Source organism: Rhipicephalus sanguineus, chromosome 1 (genome assembly GCF_013339695.2).
Source record: "Rhipicephalus sanguineus isolate Rsan-2018 chromosome 1, BIME_Rsan_1.4, whole genome shotgun sequence".
Lineage (NCBI taxonomy): Eukaryota > Metazoa > Arthropoda > Arachnida > Ixodida > Ixodidae > Rhipicephalus > Rhipicephalus sanguineus.
In genome coordinates, this window is record NC_051176.1 from 267,810,667 (window position 1) to 267,838,339 (window position 27,673).

The window sequence follows — 27,673 nt, forward strand, 5'->3', positions numbered from 1 at the left end:
TCCGGAGTCCTCCACTGCCACGTCTTTCATTTCATTATCATATCGTGGTTTCGGGACGTTAAACCCCAACAATTATTAACCAGTGAGATCGTACAAAGACGCTAAGCGCGAAGCGGCGCAGTTTATGGCTGGCACGCATCAGGCGCGCCGTTATCCCAGTGTGTGCGACGCTAAGTTCGCGTCAGGTGAGGTCGAAAACATTTTCTGATGATTGAAATGCTGGGACACTACGAAAGAACGGCACAAATTGCATTCGTAGGCAGGTCATGTAAGCCGTGGGAGGAGACGAATCCCAGTTGGGCACCGACGCTTCTGCTCGAATACAGCGCCCGTCATGGAGACCCTGCACGCTACGAATGCTCGAGAAGGCATCGCCTGCAGAACAACGCAAGGAAGCCCAGCCCCCACCGGATGGTACACGGAAGAAAACGAGCCTGGTTTGTAGTTTTCTCGGGGTACTCCAATGCTTTCATCTCCTCCAGGGTCGATGAGCAGACGAGATATGTAGTTGGCCATGTCTCCGTGCGTGTCACTTCAGGCCGAGAATCGACGTCCGTCGACGTGTCGGTGCCCGGCCGCAGCGTGTACGGGTCGACACCGTCGCACATTCGCATCTTCGTATCGAGCGTGCGCTGATCCAGTTTACTTAGCGTAATATGCCACGCCAAGCGGCTATTCGCTCGGAGCGGCTGGTATTGCGCCCAGAAACTCACGAAAAATCCAAAAACACTTCGATTCAACGAATGTGTGAATATCGCTGGACAGAACGAAGCAAACAGAGGCAACAGCTGATCCCACAATATGGCCGCCGCTTCGACGTAGGAGCGGTCGTGACGTCACGTGCAAGTCATGTCTATGTTCATCGTACCGGCTGGGTGAAGCGATGCAAATGACCAAGACTAAGCGGAAACACTACACTTGCAGCTTTTTCTTTCTTTTTTCAAGTCCTGTGCGCTGCTGCTTCACCCACACAGTATGATGAGTAACCATCAACTCGCCCGAATTTCCACTTTACTGTTCGCTTTTCCCCGATGATTTGCTGCGGTGGCCCATTGGCTGCCACGTTCTCTGCTAAGCACGAGGCCATGGCAGCCGTTTACCGTACTTGATGTCGCGCCTTATAATTCTCGGTGGTCAAAATTCATCGAAGAGCCCTTACTCACCACTTTGTCTCGCATAACTCAATCTTTTGCGTATTTGCTTTGCCTAAACATTATTCAAAGCCTAAGTGTTGCGTGCCATCATACACTTGCTGCTTTCTGTACTCACTGAGGTGAAAGTGGCCGCGTCTTAACATCTGCACCGCGTGGCTGGTTTCGTGCTTGTGTACCGTCGCCGATGAAGTTACCGGCGCCGCTAAGCCGCTAACGCCACTAACACTTACAACTGTTCCTATGAAAGGCGATGCGCGCCCGACTGCGCCCTCTCTCCGCGTGTCTGCTGTGGCGAGGGCCGGTGTCGGAGATCTCATAACATGGAGAAAGGAGAGAACAGTTCTTTCCTTCCTCCGTGTCCCATAACAACAAGCACGTGACAACGCTTCCGTGCGAAAACGAAACTTCACAGTCGTCATGGCGTGGTTAGCCGGTCTTAGCGGCTCTGGATTTGGTGCCATCTCTTCTTGTGAAGAAGACGCTGCTTACAGTGGAATGCTGTTTTATTTGCGGAAAGCCGAATCACTGGATCGTCACGAAGTGATGCGCCTACTCGATGGAGACCGTGCGCGCGATTACAGCTTTGAAGCATCCTGGCGGGAAGCAGAGCGCCTGTATGAGCTGTATCGTTCACGGTTTCCGCGCGATGCAGGCGACGACGATTGTGGTATAACGAAAGCTCGCTGGACTGCAGTTGTATGTTACACTCTCGAGAGGCCCAACGTGTGCCGTGAATTCAACAGAGCGTGCCGCTCAGCGCGGGACACGGAAACGAGCTGGCGCGAGTTTAAATTCAAGAGCATGTGGTGTCTACTCATCGATGCCTTTAAACTTCTGCCGCCCTTTGAAAATGTTCCTGGCACATTGTATCGCGGAGTCAAAACAGCGAGACTCTACAATGAATGTGATACGGCCAGGTTTCCGCACTTTGTGTCAGCTAGCGAGTGTTCAAGCGTGGCGGAAAGATTTGGACGTGGAGGATGCGTGTTGGCATTGCAGTCGGTGCCGCCGCAATTCGTGCGCGATATCAGTCGCTATTCCGTGTATCCGCAACACGAAGAAGTGCTGATCTGGCCGCTGTGCTCATTTACCGTCAAGAGTGCGAATGTCGGCGGTATGAGGTACTTTAAGTTCGAGTATGCTGCGCCATTGCGTGACCCCATACCGCTGCCGTCTCGTGTGTCACTACTGACAGTTGACATTGCTGCCGAAAACGGTCCACGAGACGGCGACTGTGACAATTGCCTCAGTCTCAAGTTCGCTCAGCTTCACTTGCTTTGCGTCGCACCGACGCAACTGACCGCCGACGTTGGCAGCATCGTGCTGGACCCTTGTGTTCTCGAGCATCGAAAGCGGCAGCGGCGAGCCAGGTTGGTTCTTCGGAACTTCTTTGCCCCTTCTGGCGCATTTCGAAATAGCGTCTGAAAGTTTAATGCTTGTAGTAGCTTGGTGCCTAAAGCGCGAGCCGCATGGAACAATTTTTCAGCACACTGTCCGCGTGGGCGCTCAACGAATGTTAGACAGTGCCACTCGTGCGCTTCCAGCGTTACACGTAAAGATTAAAAAAAAAAAAAAAAGGTCGTTGGGGGAACGTGGTTTCCGATGCTGTACCAGCGTACCTCAGCTGGTAGAACATCGCATGCTTAAGGCGAACGTTGTGGGTTCGGTCCCCACCAGCTGGGAGTTATTTCGTTTATATTGTTTCCCTTATCTCATAATTTCAGCTCTTTAATTGAAAGCTACAAATAACACCCCATGTATTTGGCTTGATTGTCTGTTGGCTTCAAATGGTCGTGTCTACCAAAAGAAACAGGGACCCTCGATCCATTCCTCTTTTTTGGAATAAATCTGATGGTGTCTCTTAACCAGTAGGGCCACAGGTTTATCAAAACCTGCCGACTTACCCAGATTTTTTACTGTGTCATCTTGGGCATCTTTCACTCGTATTATATAATGGGGTACGATCAATATTGCAACTACTGTATTTACTCACGTGCAGCGCTGGTTAGCACTGGCTAATGTCGATTAGTGTTGGCGAATGTTGGCTATATGCTTTTATAATAGCAACACTGTCTTCATTCAGTCTCAATTCAATGGTTGAGTTGTAGCGCTTCAACTCCCAAATATAGTGTTTTTGGGGCCTCTCACAAAACATGGCATAATTTATAAGCAAAACTATATGACACCTTAGTTTGCCAAAGCTAAGGCGTATTTTCCCCAAAAAGATTAGGACAGGGATAAATTACCTGAAGATGTCATTAAAGAGATTTGAAAAGCACTACAGAATTCACTCCAGCACTGATTGACTATGATTCTGCTTATAATAGCGGTATGGTAGTGTTTGTACATCATCTATACCGAATATTCGTTTATTTGTAACCATAACATGTAACCTTCTTTTTTGTGCTTTTTGCTTGCATATTTACCCTGTCTTGCTCGAGCCGATTCCATTTTAAGCCCGCAGATTTCTTAATTTCATCACATTTTTTCATCACTTAATTTCATGAATTTCATCCACCTTGCCCTCTGCCATCCTCGGCTATGTTTTCCATCTCTCGCTATCCATTCCGTTGCTCTATCCACCGGTTATGTCTGTCCTATTACGTGACCTGCCCAGGTCCAATTTTTTTGCTTAATGTCAACTGTAATCGGATACAACTTCGGAAAACAGGAGAGGCCCTCGCCCAGATGACTGAAGCGTGGCATCTGATTGCCGCCGCAACTCAAGAAATAATGCCGCTCATGTACTCGGCAATTTTCTCCAAAGGTGGGATCACCAACTGTCTGGCTTAGTCATGTGTGCACGCTCATTGGTGCAGGATTGTGTGCATCCACCCTTGACTTGGAAATGCTGCTGTCTTCTAAAGTTGTGTCTGACTGTAGATTATAGGGCACCTCTGTTCTGTGATCCACTCTATTGTTTTCTGATCGCTTAATGTTATGCCTATCATTTTTCGTTCCATCACACACTGTGTGACCCTTAACCTCTGCTCAAGTTTATTTGTTGTCCCCCATGTGTTAGTACTGGTAGTATGCAATGGTTGGGCAGTATCCACTTTAGAGACAGTGGTAAGTTGCCACTCATCAGTTGGGAATGTCTTTTGTATGCACTGCAGCCCATTGTTATTTTTCAGTGAATTTCCTTTGCATGAGAAGCCCCCCCCTCCTGTTAATTGCTGACCTGAATTACGTTCGGTGGCCAGGCCACCGAACGTAATTCTGCGTTCTGCATATTTCTGCATATTTATCTTCAACCCTACTTTACCACTTTCTCGTTTCATGTCTTCAGTCTTTTTGCAATCCATTGCCATCTTTGCTGAAGTGCACAATGTCATCTGCAAACCGTAGATTACTGAGATATTCTCCATCAGTCCTTACTCATATTTCTTCCTAATCTAATCATTTAAACACTTCTTACCATGCAGTGAACAATGCTGAAAAGATCACATCTACTTGGCTGATCACGTTTTATATCGCAATTCTTTGGTTTTCTTCGGAAGAAGCAAAATAGCTGCGGAATTTTTGTAGATATTGTCTATGGGGGGGGGGGGTATTCGCATATGTCTTAAGTACTTCTTCAGAACACCTTCAAGACAGCTGGTATCTCTACTGAGTCGAATGCATTTTCGTAGTCTGTGAAAGCTCTATAAAGTGGTTTGTTGTACTCTGCAGATTTCTCAATTACTGCTTGATTGATCACATTGCTTTTGTCCATTGTAGAGTACCAGTTTCTGAAGCCAGCTTGCTCTGTAGGTTGGTTAAGGGCACAGGCATCTTTGACCATGTTGAGGAACCGTTTTCTGAGTAACTAAAAGGGCTTTCCACGTAATACATGACTTTTCCTTCCAATTTTCGTGCTCTTATTAACTGTACGAGATTCATCAAAAGCTGATTAACATTACAATTTTGGTGAATTTTTTACCACTAGGACCTAATTTTTAGTTAACGTGCATCTTTCAAAATTTGTAACGGAAAAACTGTCAAGTGCATAATTTCAGTTCTGGTACAGTAGTTGTATGCACGTATGCAGAATACAAGGAAGAATTATCAACTGGTTATCTTGGAATGCATAGCAAATAATGGTACCTAAGTAATAAAAAACACGGTAGTGAGATAATTGAGTTAAAGTGAGGAAACTGCTAAAAAGCGAACATATTTTGCGGAAACACCATTCAACTATTGTGAGCTTGGTAATCATTGCCAAAGTCATTTTTTCACTTTCGAGGCTGTCATCTTGCTTACCTTGCTTCTTTTGTGAACTGTCGTGCAGCTCAATTCGCAATGTATCATCGATTGTGGTCAACTTCTTTCAGCAAATTGACTGTATTTTGGACGGGCTTCAATCCAAATGATTTCAGAGGTCTGGCATGTTTGATTCTGCCATCATTAAACAAAAGAACAGCATCCAGTTTCGCAGTCCTTAAGACTCTGAAGCCTAAACAAAGCTAGCAAAGACTCTGCGGCGCAATTCCCATTAGCTCAACACTTGCCCGGCACAGTTTGCACACGCAATTTGATCTAATTGCATCACAAGTAATATTCATGTCCATTAGAGCATACCCGTTGTCATCCTGCACGCGATTCGCCTCGAAGGATGCTGAAAAGGCTGAGTGGTTCAACGATGTAGAGCTTGCTGGTTCAGTGTTCAACACCTCAGTACGTTGCCGGCATTTATTCGCATTTACAAGAGAAGTGTATTGGTTGCCATGATATTTACACTTGTTGCAGACTTTCTTTGCCCTCAGCATCTCACTTTATCGACATGCCCGACAGACACAAGGTGTAAGGCACTCCGAAGAACAGTTGTGAATAAAAAAGGAGCTAGCATCTTTGGATTGCCTTAGAAGTTACGTGACAATGTCTTATATACAGGTGACTCCAGACATGTATTTCGGCTTTCGTAGTTTTTTTTTTTTTTTTTTTAGAAAAATGGACTGTAAGCACGGAGCGCAAATGAGCAGCTTGTCCTGGGATGCGTGTTCTCTCACTACTTGCTTACGGAAAAACTGCTTTTCAGCCACAAAAAAAAAAAGGGCTTTCTAAGAAAAGCACGAATATGGAAAATATGCACAAAGGGATACACTTCCCAAATTGAAAAGAAAAAAAAAGTCATTTTTTAAGAATTTTGCTTACCCTTGTGCCCTTAGTCAAGTGTTTCCTATATCCTGTCTGAAATTACCCTCATAAATATTTTGTAAGTAAGCTAATGGGTCTATAATTCTTAAGTCTTTCACATCTCTCTTCATGTGTATTTTGTGTGGCACTTTTCGAGCTCATTGACACATTTGAGGTCTTAAGACATTGTGTGAGAGTGTTGCAAGTTTCTTAAATATAAAATCCTCTCAGTGTTTGATCAAATAAAGTATTATGCCATCTTCTTTTGCCGCGTTTCCACAGGGCATATCTTGTATGGCCTTTTTAACTTCATCAATAATTGCACATTGAACCTCCATGCTTGTTGGCGAAAACGTGTGTGCTGGTCTTGTCGAATGAGCGGTGCTGCAATTTTCGAACTTCTAGGTTCCCAACTAGCCCATGGGTTGAAAAAACTGTTGCGCATCACTACCTGAAACTTTCTTTAATGCGGGGGTGCTTTTTAAAATCTGTTTGTCATCGAGAGGGCGCAAATGCATTGAACTCTATGGACATTCGCCGGGAACGCCAGTATTCTTCGTTGCCGCGAGAATTTCGTTCTTGAGGGCTTTCGTTGTTGAGGGGTTCAAGTGTGTGTGTGTGTGTGTGTGTGTGTGTGTGTGTGTGTGTGTGTGTGTGTGTGTGTGTGTGTGTGTGTGTGTGTGTGTGTGTGTGTGTGTGTGTGTTGCAGTGAATAACTTCTTGAAAGCCGGTAAATAATATGAATGAAGAAGAAGACACGTCAAAAAACAGAATGGTTTCTTAACGCTCACTCTTCTCTCAGCAAATTGCGTGATATACTGGCCCGAGTATGTCATAAGCAGAGAAGCACGGCCATTTCAAAGAAAAAGAAAAGTGCTCACGGTTATGACGCGTGCTTACGTAGCTTCTTGCCATACTAGAACAAACTACAGTAAAAGCTCGTTAATTCGGAAAATCTGATAATTCTGACTTGTTTTCAGGTCCCAGCAAGCGTATACATTGTTTAATGACATGAAGCTCTGGTTAATTCGGTCATATTCAGCCGCAAGCAGGTTAATTCGGACGATTCTCGGAGCGCGAAGCGCCGCAAACGCCGTCTTCATCAGCGCGAACCCTACGGCAGTGTAATAGGATGATAGGAAAGCCAGAAATCTTCGTGCCTGTTTGCGTTTACCACCGCGTGTGACACCGTGTTGGCCGCGTACCTTCAGTAAGGAGTGGTCGCCATCCGCAATGTCGTTGTTGGCGAACACGGCTACGGCATTCTAGAAGTGCGTAGCCGCCATCCATAAGCTTTCTTCCACAGTAGCTGCGGCGCTTAGCAGTTTCGTTTTGACTCTTCAGAACTGCGTGGACATTCGACCACGGTTTCGTCCGCAGTGGATGCGGCACTCATTAGCTTCGTGTTTACTTGATGCAATGCGCGCGCAATAGTATTTCAGCAAGCTACGGAAATATGGTACGCAAATAGGGGAGATCCGCTTCAGTTTTTCCGCCGACGCCAGCGCTTGCCATTCCCCTACCGGAGAAATAGAACTTGAGCCTCCGGCTACGACCCCTCCGCTCCCCCTTGGTTCCCACGCATTTGCGAAGCTCGCACTGCATGCGAAACGTCTCTCGTTCTGCGATGTCGCCGAGACGGGGGACTGTTAAATTACTGCGGCTTTGTTAACTGCAATAACAGCATTGTAAACGCGAAGGGGTTGGACTTGATTTCCCCCCGCAAAATTCTACTGATTCCAAAATAGATGGCACCAAGAAAGCTTACTGAAGTGCACTGAACATGGCAAACAAATTTTGTTGCATGGCGCTAGCAGTGCGTGGTCGGAGTTCACGTGTGCAGAGAAAATGAGTATCTGCACGAAACATTGGACATAAACGAGATGTAATTCTTGCTTCACAGCTGCACTGATCAGTGGAGTTACTGGGTGATACGCGTCCGCGTCTTGGTGTTGCCGGCATTGAAGCAAAAATTACTACAGTGCGTTCAACATCTGTCTTTTCACCAATAATAAAAATTTACGAAGCTATATATAGTGTGGCGCGGAGCCAACTTACACATTTCAAATTGTTAATGAAGCCGCTGATGGCAATCGCAAGCCATTGATGACGAATCCATAGTGCCTATTTTAGCGCGAAACGACACCACAAGAAAGAAGACAGGACAAAGCGCTTCCTGTATTCGTCCTTGTGGTGTCGTTTCGCGCTAAAATAAGCACCACGTATTCGCGCCAACTAGCCCGCTGACGCATTTTATTGATGACGAAGTTGCAGCGATTTATGAGGACCTACGGAGGCGCGTGCGACTTAAGAAACGTTTGCAACAACGCATTGATGCAAAAGTAGGCCATCTGCCAGATCTAACGATGACCTCGTAATTGATGGTAAATGAGTGACGTACTTGGTCGTATTGATAGACACCCATTTTTTCCCCTGCGTCCGTATATAATATATGACTACGTGAAATATAACGTTAATGAAAACCAGCAGATAATGAAGCCAAGGAAGGTACAGGGGACGTTAACTGTTCTGTTTTAACTGTATTGTAGCAATTGTGATATAAATGTGAAGAAAATAACGTGGATGAATGAATGAATAAACTTTATTTTAAATTTGGCCGGCAGTTGTCTACGAAAAGACAACTTTTTTCGTCCATTTCACTTTTTTTTTTCGCATATCACAATTACTACAATGTAGTTACTACAGTACAATTGACGTCCCCTATACCTGCCCTGGCTTCATTATTAGCTCGTTTTCATTAAGGTTGTATCAAACAAAGAAACGAGCCCTTCAAAATTCCCTACTTGAAATGCGTCAGTTGACTCCGCGCCACCCCGTTTTTTCGGTACCTCCGCTATTGTGTATCATAGAGGAAAGGCGTGTACACAAATGGCCTATTTTGTGTTGTGCGGTCGTATATTTTGTCTACGCAGTGGCGATGGAAATACGTGGTAGCCAACAGAGGCGACACGGATTTCTAGCAGATATAATTTTGTGGGAAATGGCACAATCCTGTCTCTTGGGGCAAATGTAATGAATCTGGCACCCTATCCTGTCTTCTTTCGTTTTCCTTCTTCCTTCTCAGTTGCGCCACAAATATTTCGTTGTGCGAAAAAGCCCTTCGCCCAGACCAGGACGATACCTGCTCCGCGCCTCCTACAAGGCAGCTGCGAAGGGAGTCCTCAGTCACGCGGACCTTCTTAGAACGCCTCGCGAGCCACGAAACCCGCGAAAACAGACGCAGAGCGCATGCAGCGGGCTCGCAAAGCAACGGGATCTCAAGGCGGCGTGAATGGGAGTCACACGATGGAGAAATCGGCGGGGTACACGGGGGGATTGCGGATCACGTGACCGCGACGCCACGGATTAGCGAGTGGGCGCGACCCCCCCGCGACTCCTCGGACGAGACGGGGACCTTTTCCCCGACAGGACAAACGATCCCCCGGCGGGTGGGGGATATGGCGGTATTTCGGGCTCTTGTTTGGCCATATTGTTGCACTTGCTCCTGCAGAGAGCGGCAGTGGGTGTCCAGTCTGCAGCTGGGGTCATCTGCACCTCGTCGTCAGCAGCTGGTGAAACGGGCGGTACAAGCCACAAGAGTAGTCTGGTAACACTGGTCTCAAGGTGGCAAATTGGGCTAGTTGGAACATACTCAACATGTTCAGCGCAAAAAAGGAACACGAAAAACACAAGGAAGTGCTGCGCTTGTGTCGTGCACTTCCTTGTGTTTTTCGTGTTCTTTTTTTGCGCTGAACATTGTTGAACACTGGTATCCTCCTCCGTTCAACCTGTCCGTGTTAGTGGGGGACATTTGTGAGGGATTCTCCTCGCGAGCTGACGTCACTAGGCTCCGCCTTTATCCCCCGAGGTCTGTCTGTCTGTCTTTCTTTCTCTTTCTTGTGCGTCTTTCATCTTCCGTCGTTTTCTTTCTTTCTTTCTTTCTTTCTTTCTTTCTTTCTTTCTTTCTTTCTTTCTTTCTTTCTTTCTTTCTTTCTTTCTTTCTTTCTGTTTGTCTGTCTATCTGTCTGTCACCCGATTCAGCCACCCGGCCCAAGTTTAACCACTTTCTGAACGCCCAGTCATCTTGAACTGGTACGGCCGTTCATACTTGTGAACATTGTCGATCAAAAAGCAAATATTACGCATATCTGAGGCGCAACATTAATACATAAGTATTAGGTGGTGTGTTCCTTTACTAGAAAATACATAGATAAGTAATTCTAAAGACCCTAATGTTTCGTAGGCTGCGCTGAAAATGCTAGTGTTTCTTAGGCTGCGCTGAAAATACGACGCTATGAGCCAGATGCGGCGGTTGAACATATAGGAGGACTCGTGTAGTACGGCCGGCTATCGTCTTTCGACGACATTTGCAGCGAAGCACGCAGATACTTTTCTCCACACTCAGTGGTAGGATGGATGATAGATGCTATGAGCGGTGACATGTGTGCCACCAGGCTCGACCAAAAAAACAAAAAAAAATCAACAACGCTCTCCCTTTTCATTTTATGATGCCAGAAAAAAAAAACAAATTCACAGCCGCTTTACGACGGAATGCCCTTATTTTTTCCACTATTATTTGTTCTTTCTCTCTAGTTTTATGCCACCAATACTCTAACCGTCTCTTATCTCTATCGCGGGTGTGTTCAGCTTTCCATTGCTGTCCCTAAAACCCAAGGCTCCATGTATGCTCGTGCCCAAACGTACACCTGCGTGGATATCTCCACATTAAATCAGAACATGTTCCGTCGTTTTCTTATCTTCGCCACAGCGTGTGCATTGTTATTCTTCTTTACTGAATCTCGCTTATAACTACACGTTCTAAAGCAACCCGACCTCGCTTCAAACAGTTAAAGCGCTTCCACTTGAATTCCTTATTTCGTTTTTGCTCTTTCGTTAGTTACTCGGAGCTGGTTTTCTTTCCATCGCTGCCATCCAATAAATCCTCTCCGTCTCTCTGAGTTTTCGCTCAACGGTCTTTGTTGCTGTATCGCTGACACTGTCAACTGGTGAGCCTCCTAGTTTTTTTTGTTTTTTTTTCCACTGTGTGTCAACGCTCTTCCTATACAAATACCGGAACAACTTCTCTGCCCATCTACTCTCTTTCATATTCCTTAGCCTCTCTTCGAACCTCATTTTACTTTGCGCTTCCCTGACCTCAAACCTTGCCCAACCCATATCGCCCTTACAGCCTCATTTGTCGTCTTCCCGTGAGCGCCCAACGCGAGGTGTCCCACAGTCCTACGATTCACACTGGTTGCACGTCTGACCTCATGCACGCCGCTGAGTTCGCAAATGTAAACCCCGGAACCATTACACCTTTCCACAGACCTCGAAGCACCTCGTACCTGTTCTTTCCCCATAACGCTCTGTGCTTCATTATTGCAGCATTCCTCTTTCCCTTTGCTGCCGAGGCTTTTCCATGTACCTCCATGTACCTATCACCCTCATTTACCCATACTCCGAGGTACTGGGTGGCATTCAAAACGCCGAAAATCAAAATGATGATTTACCGGAATGCCGAAATTGAAAACAACGAAAATTCAAGAAGCCGAAAATATTAAAAACCGAAAATTTTAAATGCCAAAAAATTAAAACATCGAAGCATCAAGATGCCGAAAAATCAAAGTATCTCGGCAAGATAAAGGTTCCGCCGGCCTTGCACGATGTGCACGCGCTTTCTCCCTCTTTTCTAATGACCATGAAAGCTTTCCTCCGCGTGGTTCAAGCCCTGAAAAAAGAAAAAAAAGGGGGGGGGATGTTTCTGGATATATGTCATCGCATAGCAGAGCGATTCCGTGGTTCAAGCCTTGAATATATATATATAATATTTCTGCATATGCCATCGTATATGGCAGAGCGATTCTTTGTTTATCACATTTCATACACATAAGTTGTGTGCAATTTCTCGTTGAAAACTTCGAGTACGGCGAACTGAAATTCTGCAGACATCCGGAGCATGGCTTGCGTGGGTCACTGTCTTCGAAGTGACCTTGTGTGTATTTTGTAAAGGAAGGTCGGCAAACACTCAACCGTCGCATTCGCCTCGCTTCTCGCACGTCCAATGGTGTCTAGCACCTACTTTCTTCTCAAGCGCGTAAACATAACCTTATTTGCAGATAACCTTTGCTTTTCCCTTCTGGGAGTACACCACCACCGCGCCTTCGTCCACTTCCCTGAAATAAAAAGATTACTGCCGCACAGGCCCGTAGCCAGGAATTTTTTTCGGGAGAGGGGGGGGGGGGGGGGGCTAGCCCCCCCCCCTCTCCCCCTGGCTACGGGCCTGCTGCCGCAGATTGCTGCTGCTCCTGTACTCTGAACACTGGGCAGCGCTGTTTCTCTCTCTTTTTTTTTTTTCTCTCCTGACCCATAAGAGCTGTCCTGAGTCCGACTGATGCGCCCAGCTTTATGAAAGATTCAAAAAATACGAAATTTCACACGAATTTAATATACTGATATTGGCGCCTTTGCAGAACGAGTTAAACAGGCTCGTGTCAGTGGAAAGTGATACGGCGGAAAACGAGCAAGTGGTAGTTACAAATCGCGTCATTTATTTTTCACGTGGTTTTCGGCGTTATGTCTTTTCGGCATATTGATTTTTCGGCATTTCGTTTCTTAGGCGTTTCAGTTTTTCGGCATTTAAAATTTTCGGTGTTCTGACGTTCGGCCTTTGCATAATTCGGCCTCTTGATTTTCGGCGTTTTGATAGGGACCCCGAGGTACTTGTATTCTCGTACCCTCGGTATTTCTTGGTCCTATATTGACACCGCGTGATCATTGGGATCATTTAATACCATCAATCCACATTTTGTTGCACTGAATTCTAGTCCTAGAGCTTCACCTTCTCTTCATGACATATCCGCTAGAATAAGACAATATCGTCGGCATAAAATAAACCTGGAACCTTCTGCTCAATCATCGCGCCGGCCTGTTTGTGTGACAGATTAAAACAATGTCGTTACCTTCTAGCGCTTTTTCCGTCCTCACCATGTACAGCATGATTAGGGACCTTTAGCTTGTACGCATACTTTTTAACGTTACCGTGTTACCGGAATACCGGATCGCGTTTACCGTGTTTCCGGAAGGCATGTTTTAGAAAAGTTTTAGCTCGTCATACGTAAACGTTTACGTATGACGCTTGTAACGTATACTTCTTTACGTTACCGTTACCGGATTACGTTTACCGTTTTACGAGAACTCGAGTTTTAGTAAAGTTTTTTAGCTGCCCAAACGTAAACCTTTACGTTTGCGCAAACCACTAAATGGTGATGATAACAGCATTTAAACTACATTTAATTTAGATAATATTGAATTACGCTGCGGCAAAATCATTAGAGAGGTTTTTAGCGTGTGCAGTATCCCGGTATAAGCGAAGGGGTGTAGCAATACCAGGTTACCGGGCGATGGTGTCGACATCTTGTGACGCTTCTCGCAATCACAATCATGAACACGTTTGTTTTCGCTTAGTGTTCTTGAGGGGGAAAATGATTAAAAAGGCAACTCATTCGTAATAATGCCGCTTCAAGGCATTTACAATGGGAGTAGAATGCCCGATGTTTCTGCAATAACAATTTTGTGCTCGCCTGGTACACCTTGGCCCCGCTAGATGGCGCCACCTATCCAGCCTGTCAGCCTCTTTAGGCCTCTCACGTTTGCGGATTCGGAATTCTACGTCGCTCTAGCCTCGGTAATCCGGCTGAAATAAGGTGATCGTAAGTGGCGCTCGCACTTCGGCTTATTTTGACTCGGCGGCTGGAGTCTCCGCGAAGCGGATATCGCGAGTAGCCACGAACGACGGTGGATTTGCGAGATAGTACCGTAAACGTAAAGCCTATCCGGCGAGTAGTTTACGTTCCGTAAACCTTTACGTTCCGTAAAGGTTCGCGCATGCGCAGATTCCATCCGGTATCCGGTAACACGGTAACGTAAAGAAGTATACGTTACAAGCTAAAACTCCCTTATACCGGATGGAATCTGCGCATGCGCGAACCTTTACGGAACGTAAACTTTTGAATTACCGCTGCGGCAAAATCATGAGAGGTGTTTAGCGTGTGCAGTATCCCGGTATACGCAAAGGGGTGTAGCAATACCGGGTTACCGGACGATGGTGTCAACATCTTGTTACTCTTCGTGCAACCATAGTCATGGACGCTTCTGTTGGCGCCACCTATCCAGCCTGTCGGGGGCTTTACGCCTCTCACGTTTACGGATTCGGTATTCTAGGTCGCTCTAGCCTCGGTAATCCGGCTGAAACAAGGTGATCGCAATTGGCGCTCGCACTTCGGCTTATTTTGACTCGGCAGCTAGAGTCTCCGCAAAGCGGATATCGCGAGTAGCCACGAACAAAGGTGGATTTGCGAGATAGGGCCGTAAACGGACAGCCTATCCGGCGAGTAGTTCACGTTCCGTAAAGGTTCGCGCATGCGCAGATTCCATCCGGTATCCGGTAACGCGGTAACGTAAAGAAGTATACGTACAAGCTAAAAGTACCTAATAACAGCTGGGACAGAGGACATCCCTGTCTCAGCCCCTTGCTAATAGAGAATTTTAGTGCTGGGTACCCAAGCGCTTGGGGCCCCCAAGGGCTTGGGTACGTGCAGGGTTGCGTACCCAAGACAACACGCCTTTAGTGACGCGTACCCAACCGCAGGCCGCACGAAGGTCACAAGCGCTCGCAACGCCACAGCGTCTAGTCGCGTATGGATTGATTTGTGTTCTTTTACAATTAAAAATTTTAAACTAAACCTAGATAACGGCGTGAAATGAATTGCTTCCAATAAAATATTCTTAATTAATATGGCAAACCGATTTACAAGCTTTGTTTTGCATTTCTGCTTGCTTTATTGAGAAACGCTACGTTGAGGAAAAAGATCGGGGGCTCTAGTTTCTCTACATGCAAATTCAGCCACAGAACTTCAGTAGCTTTCCACGGAAATTGGTCAAGGTAGGTCCCTATATTGAGAATATTGCCCAATTAGGATTAATATAACTTAAAAGGTAGCATGAGTACATCGATGAATTTGCGCATTCAGATGGAAAATCTCATCCTCTACATACGCCCCGAGAATGAACTTTTTCTAATGAATAGTTTACTGGACAGTCTGCTGCGAAATTTACTAAATTTGGCTGTTTTTAAAAGCTAAGCAACAAAAAAGTAGAAGTCCAACATCAATTTGCTACGTTGAGGAAATATGTAAATATGTCTTGAAAGTGCTGCGCAAAAAACAGTGCTGACTGTAGCAGAATTTTCAAAAACTGGTCACTGCTGAGGCACAGTCAGCCAAAACCGCGTAACTTGCGCTTATTCATGGCTATCCATCCCCAAATGCTAAAGGTTGACTTGTTTTTAATAAATATATTTGAAATGTACCGAGATCAAACTTTTAGAACAGCCGCCGCGTCAGCTGGAAAAGCGACAAAAACGATGTGTTCGTGCCGCCGGAAAATCCCTTTCGCTTGGGTCGTCGTGGCGTCTACGACCGACACCAGCTTTCCCACGGGGGAGGTGGAGCAGATGGGGTGAATGGGACGCCTGCTCCATGTGTCTGTGAACGACATTATGGCCAGGCTCTTCGGACTCGGACCAGGGAGACGTTCGAACGGAAGACGAGGGATCTTTTAGCTTCCTGACGCAGTTCTGAATATGTAAAATAAACTTGTATCAATTTAGAAACTTCAGCATCGTCGAATTATTGGCATCGAGCTTTTTTATAACAGTAGCAAAACTCAAACATGGCGGAAGCCGTTCAGGATGAAGAGCTTTCATCCGCGGTCTGCATGCTGGCATAGAACTCACTTGCGACATCGCGATGGACGAATGATCAGTTAGCAGCCATTTTACCGGCGAAAACATCGTCACGTGTGCGGGGTGGTGTTGGGGGGTACAGTCTTGCGTTGTGAACGAAGTCGCGGAATTGCGAAAATTGCTGCTGTTGCACTGCCCGTACGCTAAATAAGTACAAGATTTACGTATTCATCAAGAAAATGAAAGTGTACTGATATAATAGACATTCGTTTATTTATTTTTTCTTGATACTTTCGATAATTCGACATTGCGGTTAATTCGGGCATTTTTTCTGGCCCCGTGAAATCCGAATTAACGAGATTTTCGTCCTTTCGTTTCGTCTTTGTACACCGCTGAACCTACTTTGAGGGGGACGTTTATTTGTGATGTGCGTGCACCTTCGTAGGAATTGTAGGGGTGAACGCAACAAGGAACAATATCAATGTGAGTTTCCGAGATCCGACAGTAGCCCTATAAACACAGCCTAGCGAGTAGAAGCAGCAAAATCGGGACCCAGTGTTGCCACGACACATAAAAATGTGGTAGCAGATTTTTTCATTCAATATCAGTAGAAATCAGTAGATTTTAAATTTTAGTATTTGCGCTTAGTTTTTGCACCGCAAATTTAGCGCTGATATTAGTAATCTACCGTAGAGTACTATAGCTTTCATGAAGTAGTAAAAACAATGACTCCGAGATTACTGGTGGTGAGTTAGAAGCATAGAGTTTCATAGTATTCTTGTAAGAAGCTCTATGGTTAGAAGAACCCGGGAATCCCGAAGGTGTCAACCTAGCACGGTTGAAGATCTTTGGTGAATATACAAAGGTTTCTGATGGCACTTAGCGCATTGAAGCTTTAGTGTTTCAGGCATGAGAACAGACACGATGAGCCCCTTCGAGTTTGCGCAAAGAAGCTTTACTGCGTGCGAACATGTCTCAGATGCACATGACCGCCAAGATTTATTACACTATTTCCATCGCCGACTCTTCGTCTCACGTGTTTGCGCGCTTGGAAGTATGTACCACGTAGCCGATGTCCCCCTCGTGTAGCAATGTTTTCCCATTGAAAACTTTCGTGCATAGAATGAATTTCTCCCTCTACGTGCATTCACCCCTCCACAATGCAGGGAGAGTGCCTCGGAGCCGTAGAGACTTTTCAAAAAGAACTGCCTGAATGGGGGTCACACCTGTGAGCGAGTTCAGTTAATTTTGTACACTCAGAAAAAGAGAGAGCGGAAGAGAGGAAAAACAGGGGGGTGTAGCATAGAAAAAAAAATTCTTCCGGTAGTCTGGTCGAAGGCTGCTCGTTTGCAAACTTCATTTGCTCACACATGTGCAGTAAAATTCTTACGAAATGTCAATGCGATTCCAAAAATCTGCGAGTGGCTTTCCTGCAAGAATACTTCACACACGCAAACACTGGCTCGTGCGCTCAAGCTTGTTTAGTGCTTGTTCAACCCTCCACACTCCAGCGAAGGTACAGGTGCTTTATTTTCAAAATCTGCGGTATAATCACGCCTCGAATTAAGCTGTACGGCGTACAGAGCGAAAGGAAAGGGAGAAACGACAAAAAGGAAAGGCAGGGACACGTGTTGATGGAACAAAAATGTTTTTCTGCTATTCGTTGTCCAAGCTGTTCCTGCGCTAGAAATGGCTGGAACAAAGAACTTTTTGACTTTAGCCGACTGTTTCGAGGCGAGGCTCTTCTGTTTATGTTTCTGCGTTGATGCATGATGCTTCACAGCGCTGACGCCATCAAATTTAACCGACGTGCTTGCACATATGGTGCACCTTGCGGCTGTGGCATCGTCGTCCACGGGCAGGAGCCAGCTCTCGTACTCGGGTTGCGATCTCCACACTTTCCGGAACGTGCATTGACGTATATTTCGCTTTTTCAAAGGTGGAGAATCCATGCTCATGACGCAAGCAAAGGAAGCACGTAACTACTGATACTGATTTTCGCTGTGTTCCAACGATCGGTGGGCTTGAAGGGTTCTTGCTTCGAGCTTTTATGGGTACATGATAGAAAGTGGTTGACCATGTTGTGCCAGAGGTCCTGCCCCTCATACAACGTTCATCCCACGTGAGGACCAGCCAGGTGCAGGAATTTCTACTTATTCCCGGTCTTCCCCACCATCACCATTTAGCCGGTGGAACAGGTCCACCTTCGACAAGTCTGCGCCGGCCTTCTTCGTCAAGGGTGAGAAGGCCCGAGATGTGCCGCATGTGCGGCGCTTAAATATAGTTGTTGCTGTTTGTGGTTCTGTGTAGGAAAGGACGCTTATTTCTGCAGTCCTATCGGGAGCACAGCGCAGCGTCTTGGGGAGGAGGAAGGAGGATTGATAGAGGATGCGTGCAAGGCTTGCCGTGACGCTTCGCAAGGCCTGGCAGGAGAGGGAGGGCAATGACCCCGTAGAGCCGTTGGTGTTTCCTGTTGTCTGCTGAATGTGCCAGGATTCGAGGAGGAGCCGCCGGCGAGGGTTCCTTTTTTTTTGCCAGAATCGCCGCGTCTAGGGACTTTAGTCGGGACGGATATGGTGGTCAAACCGCTCGCAGTGTTTTCTTGCGCTGCCGCATTCTTTCGTGGAAGTTCTTGGATTCCCCAATGTAGGAAGCGGGTCAGTCGGCTCACGCGATCCAGTACACGACGCTCCGAGCTTTTTCCCCAGGTGCGCGATCTTTTGGCCGAGGGATGAAGCTGCCGATGGTGGTGGATGGCTTGTGGGCGACGTCGACCCCTGCCTTTCTCAGTATACGGGCTATTGCTTCTCTGGCACCGGCGATGTGGTGGCGGTGGTAGAAAACATTTTTATTAGTCAAAATTAACCAAAGAGTTGCAGTGTGAGACACTGCATGCTTGAGTGGCCAGACCCTATAGGGGATCGACACGCGGTGTCGTTGCGGCGACGCAGGTGTCACGTTTCCCCCGTCTTTTCTTTCCACCTGCGCGGTCAGTCCCCGACCGCGGAGGTGGAATTCCTGTCAACACGAAGAAGAGTAAAAAAAAAAAAATACTCGGGATACGATGAGCAAAAAACCGGCTAATGACGGCTGGTCTTAGGTGCGGACCGGCGACCGGCCCCTTGTTTAAAAAACCGGCCCGGCCGGTCCAAAACCGGGCAGGTGGTTGTAAATATGCGTGACACGCATATTTACAACCCACTCTGAGCTCTATTTGAGCCTTAAGGGCGAGACAGACGGTACGATTTTTCATGCGATTCGACGTCCGACACGGCGGAGGGGAAACCGGAATGGTGACCTTTCATAGCATCGTACAGCCACCATTCCCTCTCCCCCACCGCGGCGTCGGCCGTCGGATCGCATGGAAAATCGGACCGTCTGTCCCCCGCTTTCAGGCCCGAACACACGTACGCGTTGCAGCGCCTCAACGCGTGACTTTTTGACGCGGCGTCGCGCCCTCTCCCTATGGGGAGAGAGGGCGCGCGGCTACGCGAAGCTGCGCGCCCTCCTTCTCCACAGGGAGAGGGCGCGACGCCGCGTCAAAAAGTCGCGCGTTCACGCGCTGCAACGCGTATGTGTGTTCGGGCCTTTAGTGGAAAAGGTGCAGGAAAGAGACACTTGGGAGCGTGGCTATGGTTTACGAACGTCTCATTTTCTTGGTATCCCTGGCGCCCAATGCCGGCAATGCGGAGGCAGCAAATAAGAGCTGTTATAGAATTATTGTTCCTACTTGGTCGGTGCCGGACAGATGAAACGAGCACGGAGATCCATGGACATTTGTTTTATTTGACTTAGGTTACCCGAATTAAACATTTTAAACATTGCCACATTACATAGCTCGAAGACATATCTTAGCAGCCCTTGCTGCCATCTGCTCTCTCGGTGTCTCCGGCCCGACCCTCTTCATGCCCTCCGGAAGCGTCCCTAACCACGCCCCACGTCAGAGAGCATCTCGCTGAACAAACCAGTCGTGGGCGGTCTGCACTAAAGTCCCTAGATTTTTCCCTTTTACTTAAGTAGCGACAACTGCCTCCTTTCCCGGCCCTCTCTAACGCGCAGCTGGCGTTCGACGCCATTTTCTTCCTAACTTGGACGATTTACAAAGCCATGCGCGTCTAAGTACATTAGCCACGCATCTTTCAGCGGACAATATGCTAACGCGACGTGCCTTTCTCCTCCCGTCAAACCCCTGCCATTAGTGAATGGGGGGTCGCGTTTCACCGGGTGCTGGAAAAGCGTTAGGAAGAACATGGCTACCGAAAACGAGCGTTAGCCAATGAGATTCGTCGACGGCGCTTCAATGGTTGTCGGTACTTAAGAAAGAACAGGGAAAAATCTAGGGACTTTAGGCTGCACCAGCTTTGAACTCGGTGACGGCCTCCCGCCTAAATCAAAGTAAAAATGTGCAAAACACTATCGATAGAGCCGTTAAGTTTTCCCCGCATAGTTCAACCCGCATCCCCTTAGGCGCAGTCGGTTGGGGCGCCGTCTGTGATTCCCCAGCTGAGAAAAGGCGTCTCGTGGGAAACAAGATAAGAAACACTGCTACACAATACAGCTGTTCCACAACGTGGGAGTGAGTGAACCGTTGGAAAAAAAAAAAAGTTGCCATTGCTATTTACGCGACAGCATTGTCTGGACGATTTAGAGTGGAAATACTGTTTGCGGCGTTGTCCGCGAAGAAGTAAGCATAAGAGAGGCACGCTAGCTACAATCCCGCAGGGGGTACACGGAAACGATTCGTCGTAGCTGCCGTCAGACATTGTCGTAGAGGTGCGTGGATAACGTTGTTTAAGCCTGGTAGAGGTTAACGCGCCTAGCTTGTAGTAGTAAAAACGGCCATCGGCACAGCGTCGTCATAAGCCGATATTATAGAAAACGTTTTTAAAAGCTATGTGGTGATTTCGAGTGAGCAGGTACCATAAATTTGCTAATGGTGCCCATTCCCTCGTAATCATCGCCTAGGTTTTTTGTGAATAAAAATTTATTTCTAATCGTATGCTTTAAAGGGACACTGAAGCACTTTAAAAAAAAAAAAAAAAAAAACGAGGATATGGTGTCATGTTAAGTAATTTCGTGCGGCAAACTTGAAAATCAAGTCGAAAATTTGCATGAACCAACGCAAATAACTTTATTTTGCTGAAAACGAGCAACAGGCGCCACGGGCGGCAATTGTTTATTTTGTCAGCCTGACAAATGTTTTGTAAGCTAGGAGTTTTGTTGACAAGGGTGCCAGTTGAAGTGATCTGCGAAGAAACAGATTTTTTGCATGGCAGATGAAGTGATTATTATGCTCTTAAATTGCTCTTCTGCAATACGAAAAGCACTACTTTTACCATGAGAAGAGGCATGGTCAGCTGGAAAAGCTGCAAAAAGCGAAGACACGCGGTCGCGTGAGCTTGCCGATCAAGTGGTGGCTTAGCAGGTAGACATAAAGGTGTGTCGCTTTGCTGAGCTCAAGGGTGGGTGTTCTCGGCCACGGCGGCCGCATCTGGATGGGGGCGATACGTAAGATCACCTCGTGCACATAGATTTAGGTGCACGTTAATGAACCCCAGGTGGTCAAAATTATTCCGTAGTCCGCGACTGAGGTGTGGCTCGTAATGATATCGTGGTTTTGGCGCGTAAAACCCCATAAATGATTATTAAACTTCAACAGATATCCCGCCGTCATTTCTTGGAACGTATGTTCGTTTTTTCACTAATAAAATATTCGGGCTGAAGTATTTTGCTGCTGCTTGTTGACGAAAACGTCAAATTATTTAGCGCCGGATGTTGGCTCAGGACCATTGAAGGCAGTCTTATTATAAACAATTGTTTTCGCGGATTAGCCCATCTTAGGTAGGCTTTCAGGTCGTCGTAGCAGACTTATGTAGTGCGGCCTTGAACACGTGCCGCAGTTTACGCCGGCGAGAAGTGGACGCTTGACAGCCGAGCGTAACGGCGACATGCACTTTCAGCCGCTCAGGTGTCTACGGGGTTTTTTGACGTCGCCTGCTCGTATTTTGCACCGTACACGGTAGTTCATAGTGTAGTGGAGGGAAGAGAAGGGTAGAACAGAGCGGAAAGAAGATGCACCACCGAGCGCTAAGTCAAGATATCCCACAGGGGCTGAGCCGTTCCCCCACCTGGGAAGAATCACTTAACAACAACAAAACTCCCCATGAAAGCCGCTGGGTGCACAGCGACACTAATCCGTGAAATCTGCGCCTGCCGCATTGAACGCAAAACCCCTTGACAAATTACAGCTGCTGGAGCCGCCTCTCTCTCTTTCTCCGTGTCTTTTCTCTCTCCCATTCTTTTCACGTGATCGTCGTCACTTTGCTCTCTCCTTGCTCGCGACTCTTACAAAGCGCCTCCGGGCGCCGCGTCTCCTTCCCATCTGACAACGGCACCAAGTGGTAGATGTTCCCTGCTCTTACCAAACGCTCCTCGTGCACAGCGAACGCCGGCAAAATCGAAACGGTCATCGTTGGTTTGTGACCGTGCCGGTTTGTCTCGATCTCTGACCTTTATTATTATTATTTTTTCTTATTTGTGCGCTATGATCTTGCTTAGTGAATGCTGCGCTGCGAATTGCGGACTTCGTTTCTATTTAATGAAAGCCGATCAGCTTCGACATGAAGTGCTTCGGGGAATTCTGGCCGAGGAACTACACGCGGACGCCGCGTTTCTCGAGGCATGGACTGAGGCAGAGAAGTTTTACGAGAAATCGCAAGATCCGCTGTCACCTTTGTGGAACTTCATGCCCAAGGAGAACTACTTGGCACTCATCTGCTACACGCTGAAGAAGCCGAATATCTCCTTGAGGTTCAACGCTGCCTGCCGTAGCGCTCGGCCGACCGGACAAAGCTGGCGTGCGTTTGGCTTCAAGAGCCTCTGGTGCCTGCTGCTTGAGGCCTTCCGTCGCCTTCCGCCCTTCCATGGCGTTCCCCTCGAGTTGTACCGTGGTGTGTCCGACTTCTGCAGCTCTGGTCTGGCGCCGGTGCCGTTCCCGCATTTCGTATCGGCCAGCTTGCGCGAATACCAAGCCTCGAAGTTCGGTTGGCAGAGACATCTTCTCGTGCTTCTCCATGTGCCTCCTGAGTTCGTGAGAGACATCAGTCCCTACGCCATCTACCCCCACCACGCCGAAGTGCTTATTTGGCCGTTCTGCAGTTTCGTGTACATGTCTTATTGTGGCGACTACCGCCAGTACTTCGCATTCTGTAGCGCACTTCCCGTGTACATGCCCTCTGCACACGAACCTTGGCAGCCCTGCATGAACAGCGGACTGGTGCTATGGATGGGCGCGTGGTGTCGACCGTGGGGACCGTTGGCCACGTTGCAACAATTCTGCATGGTTTTTGTGGGTGCCTCATCGGACCCCGCACAGCCAGAGTACGATTGTCCGCGCGCAGTCGTCCTCTCCGAAGACGCTCTCGCGCAGATCAGGAGGTCGCGCGTGGAAAGGTCAGTTTAAACGAAAGATCTAGTGGCCATGTAAGCTGCCCTTGTTGTAGGAAACATTTTGCCCAAGAGGAAAAAAGTCGTCCATATAAGTTTACTACGTTTTCCGAATTTTCCCTAAGGGCTCTGCTTACCTTTGCTGAATCGGCGACAAAGGGTTCAGTAAGAATCTTTTATTACTGATATGAGAAACGCAAAACTATGCATTTGTTTGAAAGTTAAAAAAAAAATAATTTGCAGTCCACAAACCAGGAACACAAAGGTGATTTTTCTTACGTAAAAAAAGAAAGCTTCCTTAGAGTTATTATTTCTTAAGATACTGCTGGAAAAGAATTTAGCACTGCCAGGTTGAACATAAATTACTTAGCTTGGTGGATTTAGCCTGGATGGGTCTATGACAGTGGGAAAATGAGACAAATTCTAAAATTTCTACTGTACAAAGCTTATGTGGGAAACACAGGATTGCATATGTCCCTTAGACTGCATTTGGTGTCTTTAGTTCAATTGAGAGTAAGCACCATAAACTGGTGAGCGATTTTTATTTGCATTTTTAAAGCCAACCTATATTTGTCTACTTCCCTGTGATTTTATGTGCCATTATAGATGGCTGCACGTGACATCATGGACACAGCTTCTCAACGTGCTGGCATTCCAGATGGCAACTTTGATAACAAACAAGTTGCTACAATGTGAAAACAACATGGCAGGAACGCCTCTGTGTGTGAATAATGAAAGAACCTGAGTGTTATGTTTTGATAACATTGATGTGGCATCGCAAACGTTGCATCCTCACATGCTGGTGCTCCAACACGGCGGTTTCGGTGACATCAATGCAAGCCATCTATAGCAGCGGTTGTCTTCATCGGCCATTTTTGCCATTTATGGTCTGTCACTATTAAGATCACTATCACTTCTGTGAGCTTCCTTATTCATGGTAATGTCATGTGCACTTAGTTTTTGTGCTGAGTAGCTAATTTTGCACAGTGGTAGGAACCCTTTAGACATTCTTCTTTCACACACCCAGTGCAAGTTAGGAGGTCTCACACAGGGATAGGATCACCAAAAGCAATTATGCCTGTGTTTAAACTTTTGTTTGCTCTGCTAGGCACACTACTCTAGCTGATGACCATTACCGGAGGCATTCACCGTCGTAATCTGCTGTATGGTTCCATGTCATGATATGCCGGTTTGTCTTGCCAGTTTATGAAAACATTGGTTACATAGATTCCCACTATGAAAGGGTCTGCATGAGTTCTCTCCCCTCAAGATTCCTGGATATTTTCTAGCTTACTTTATGAAAAATGCTGCTGGAAAAATGTCTCCAAACCTTCTGTTCAAAGCCTTCTGCTGGTGGAAGGTCACCATACAGTACATGCTGCAAACATATTTTTGTAGACAAGTTCTTGAAGCAGGCAAAACCTGCAACAGCATAGTCGCTGAAGAAGCGATTGTGAAAAACCATTTTGTATCGCTTGCCAGTCTGTGCTGTTCGAAATTTGCTCTTGTTTCGATTTCCCTTGCATACTCCTCTATGTCATGTCACCAGGATTTTTATGCGCTTAACAGGTGGATGTGACCCTGTCACTCCACAGGCTCACTTGTGTCAGATTAACCCACTGAGAAAATTTAAATCCAAGAAACTGGAAAATTTCTTACTGTTAAAGGGCCCCTAAACCACTCTGAGTACAAAGACAAAGGAGTGGTTTTGTTCTTGTCTTCTACCCTTCTTACAGGCAATATCTCCTCGCCACTTATTTCTTCATAAAGCATGTGTACAATATCAGCGCTAAGCATTGAGCCTGTCGGGATTTTTCGGTTGCCGGCTACACGCTGTTACCTTGGCTTGTGCAGTCACTCCAAAATGGAGTGAAATCAGCTGATCGCGCATGATAGTTGTGCGAGACAAGTAAGAAGGGGTGGGCGACTGCATGGCAAAGCAGGGTAGGAGACAATTCACAACTGATATTTCTCATATATGGACCAATCGAGTGTGTACCCTAATGACATCACATGAAACACCATTCTGGCGTCACAAAGTGTGTCAAAAAAACTAGAAATGGCAAGAGAGGATAATACGCTCGTTTTTTGCATTTTCAGAGGCTGTTTTGGGGCCCTTTAATATTGCCGATAGCCACCGGTTTTTCCTGACGTAGCTCCAGTGTATTTCATGCACTGCCTTGTTTGTTTAAATCTCTGGTGATATCCCTGGTGATTACTTTCACATGCGAAGCGTCTTCTCATGCTAAGCGTCTTCTCATTCATGCAATGGGGAAAGGTCAGTTTGGCCTAGGGCACTAGGAAAAACCTGGACAGTATGAACTGTAGCAAGGTTTTTGACCGGGTTAGTTAGTGAAGATACATTATAGCTTACAGCGCACTCTGACACACGAACGAAGAAGAGACGCACGAAAACAAGCACCGACTTACAACTGATTCAGTTCTAAGTCAGCGCTTGTCTTCGAGTGTCTCTTCTTCGTCCGTGTGTCAGAGTCCACTGTAAGCTATACGTAGCTTGCACGTGACATCACAGACAGGTTCTCTGCATTGGGGCCCCAACATGGCGGCCACTGTGACCTTTTTTATCTCATAAGAGAGTGTCAGTCCAGAGGGGGACACCCAGCATTCTTTTGTGCTCTACCTGCTTTTTTGTTAAAGAGGGAAAAAGGAACGCATAAAGGGGGACAAAGGAGCACGAGGATTTGGGCATGAAAGATGCTTGGGGGCACCAGCACTAATCTGATGGCGAGCCTCGCCGTTTCTTGCTCGACGCACGCAGCGTCTCAACCCGCTGGTCAATGCAAGCTATGTATAATGGATCCTGGACAGTATACCTGTCTAGTCCAGATGCTACTGTCTGTGTAATGTTAATAAAGAATTCATTTCAGTTTTGTGGAAGGAACACTTAGTAATACATTTTTTTTGTCTGCTCTAATGTGTGCATGCTGAGTAGAATTGTTGAGGAGTGGGCCGTAATTGCACGCATGAAAGGTGTGTTAGCCAGCCCAGCCTGTTTTACGGAATTTGTCTTTCCTGGTCTGCTTTTGCTATAATGCAACTGTCCTGTTAGGGTTAAATCCCCTCCATCGCGTCTACTGCCGCTTTTTTAAGTACCGCCATCTATTGTTCGATGACGACGCCCACTTCTGGTTCCGGAGCTTCCGGAAAAAAGTTCTTGAGCCACTTCCTTCCGCTTTTTCCTTCCATCTTGTTTCTTCGCACGCATGTGCACACGCGAGAAAGCACATATTTGCTTCTTCGTTTCGCAAGTGTTGTTGTTTTGAGGTTCGTCGTAAACTGCCTGCCGCCGAGCGAGTTTTCGCTCGGTGTTTCTGCGTCGCGAGGGCATTGGCGGGCATGCAGCAGGTGCATCAACCGGAAAAGCAGCAGAAACATCATGGCGGCACTTCGGCTTCCGCTAGGCGGGGAACCGGTATAAAGGGAGAGGGGGCGGACGAGTTGGCGCTACTTAACCTAGCCGGCGGACAACGCATGGAGGGGCTTTAGTTAGGGTATGCAGTTGGGTGTGTTGGTACAGTTGCATAATGAAACTTCAGCACGCAGAAAGGGACAGGGAAAAAGACGAGCACCTTTAGCAATCTGCTGGCATAATTTGTATGCATCTCCGTTGAACAATTTATGTGCACAGTGTAGAATGGTATGTGTGTAGAATACACCAGTGTTATAGCTGCAAAGATTTGTAAATGATTTTTGCTTGCTGCACTGTGGACATAATCCATTCATTCTGTAGTCACTTCTGAATTGTTTGAAATTGTTAACCAACTTTTTTTCCATATATTGGCTATTGATATGTGCAATGCAGTTGACATATGTTGCAATTAGGTTTGTGTATAGACTCTGCATTTTTTTATGTAAAATTTCAGTGACGCATGTCACTTTATCGGGGAAGTTTTATCGAGGAGGTCATTAAGAGCCAACGTTGCTGCAGCCCCAACTATCTGTTGGCAGTTCACACGCTAAACAAGCTTATTTAGTACTTTGCACACCTCGCTTTATTTTGCCTTGGTGGTGCACACGAGTACTTGGTTTTGCATGAAAGACTGTTTTCGCAGCTGCGGAAGTTCAGGCAGGTGTGGAATGGGCTCGGACTTGCAGACTTTAAAAATAAAATAGAATTTCTTTTAGCTGTTATTGTCATTCAGTGATATTTGGTGGACGCAATTCTTGCAGTATTAGGCGAGTGAGCTTATGCAGC

At 46.7% G+C, this 27,673-nt stretch overlaps 1 protein-coding gene across 3 annotated transcripts in view; it reads left to right on the plus strand.

The window, feature by feature from the left end:
* The window catches only part of LOC119378926 (dnaJ homolog subfamily C member 7), a 106,199-nt gene that overhangs the window by 35,493 nt on the left and 43,033 nt on the right, over nucleotides 1–27,673 (plus strand). The window lies entirely within an intron of this gene.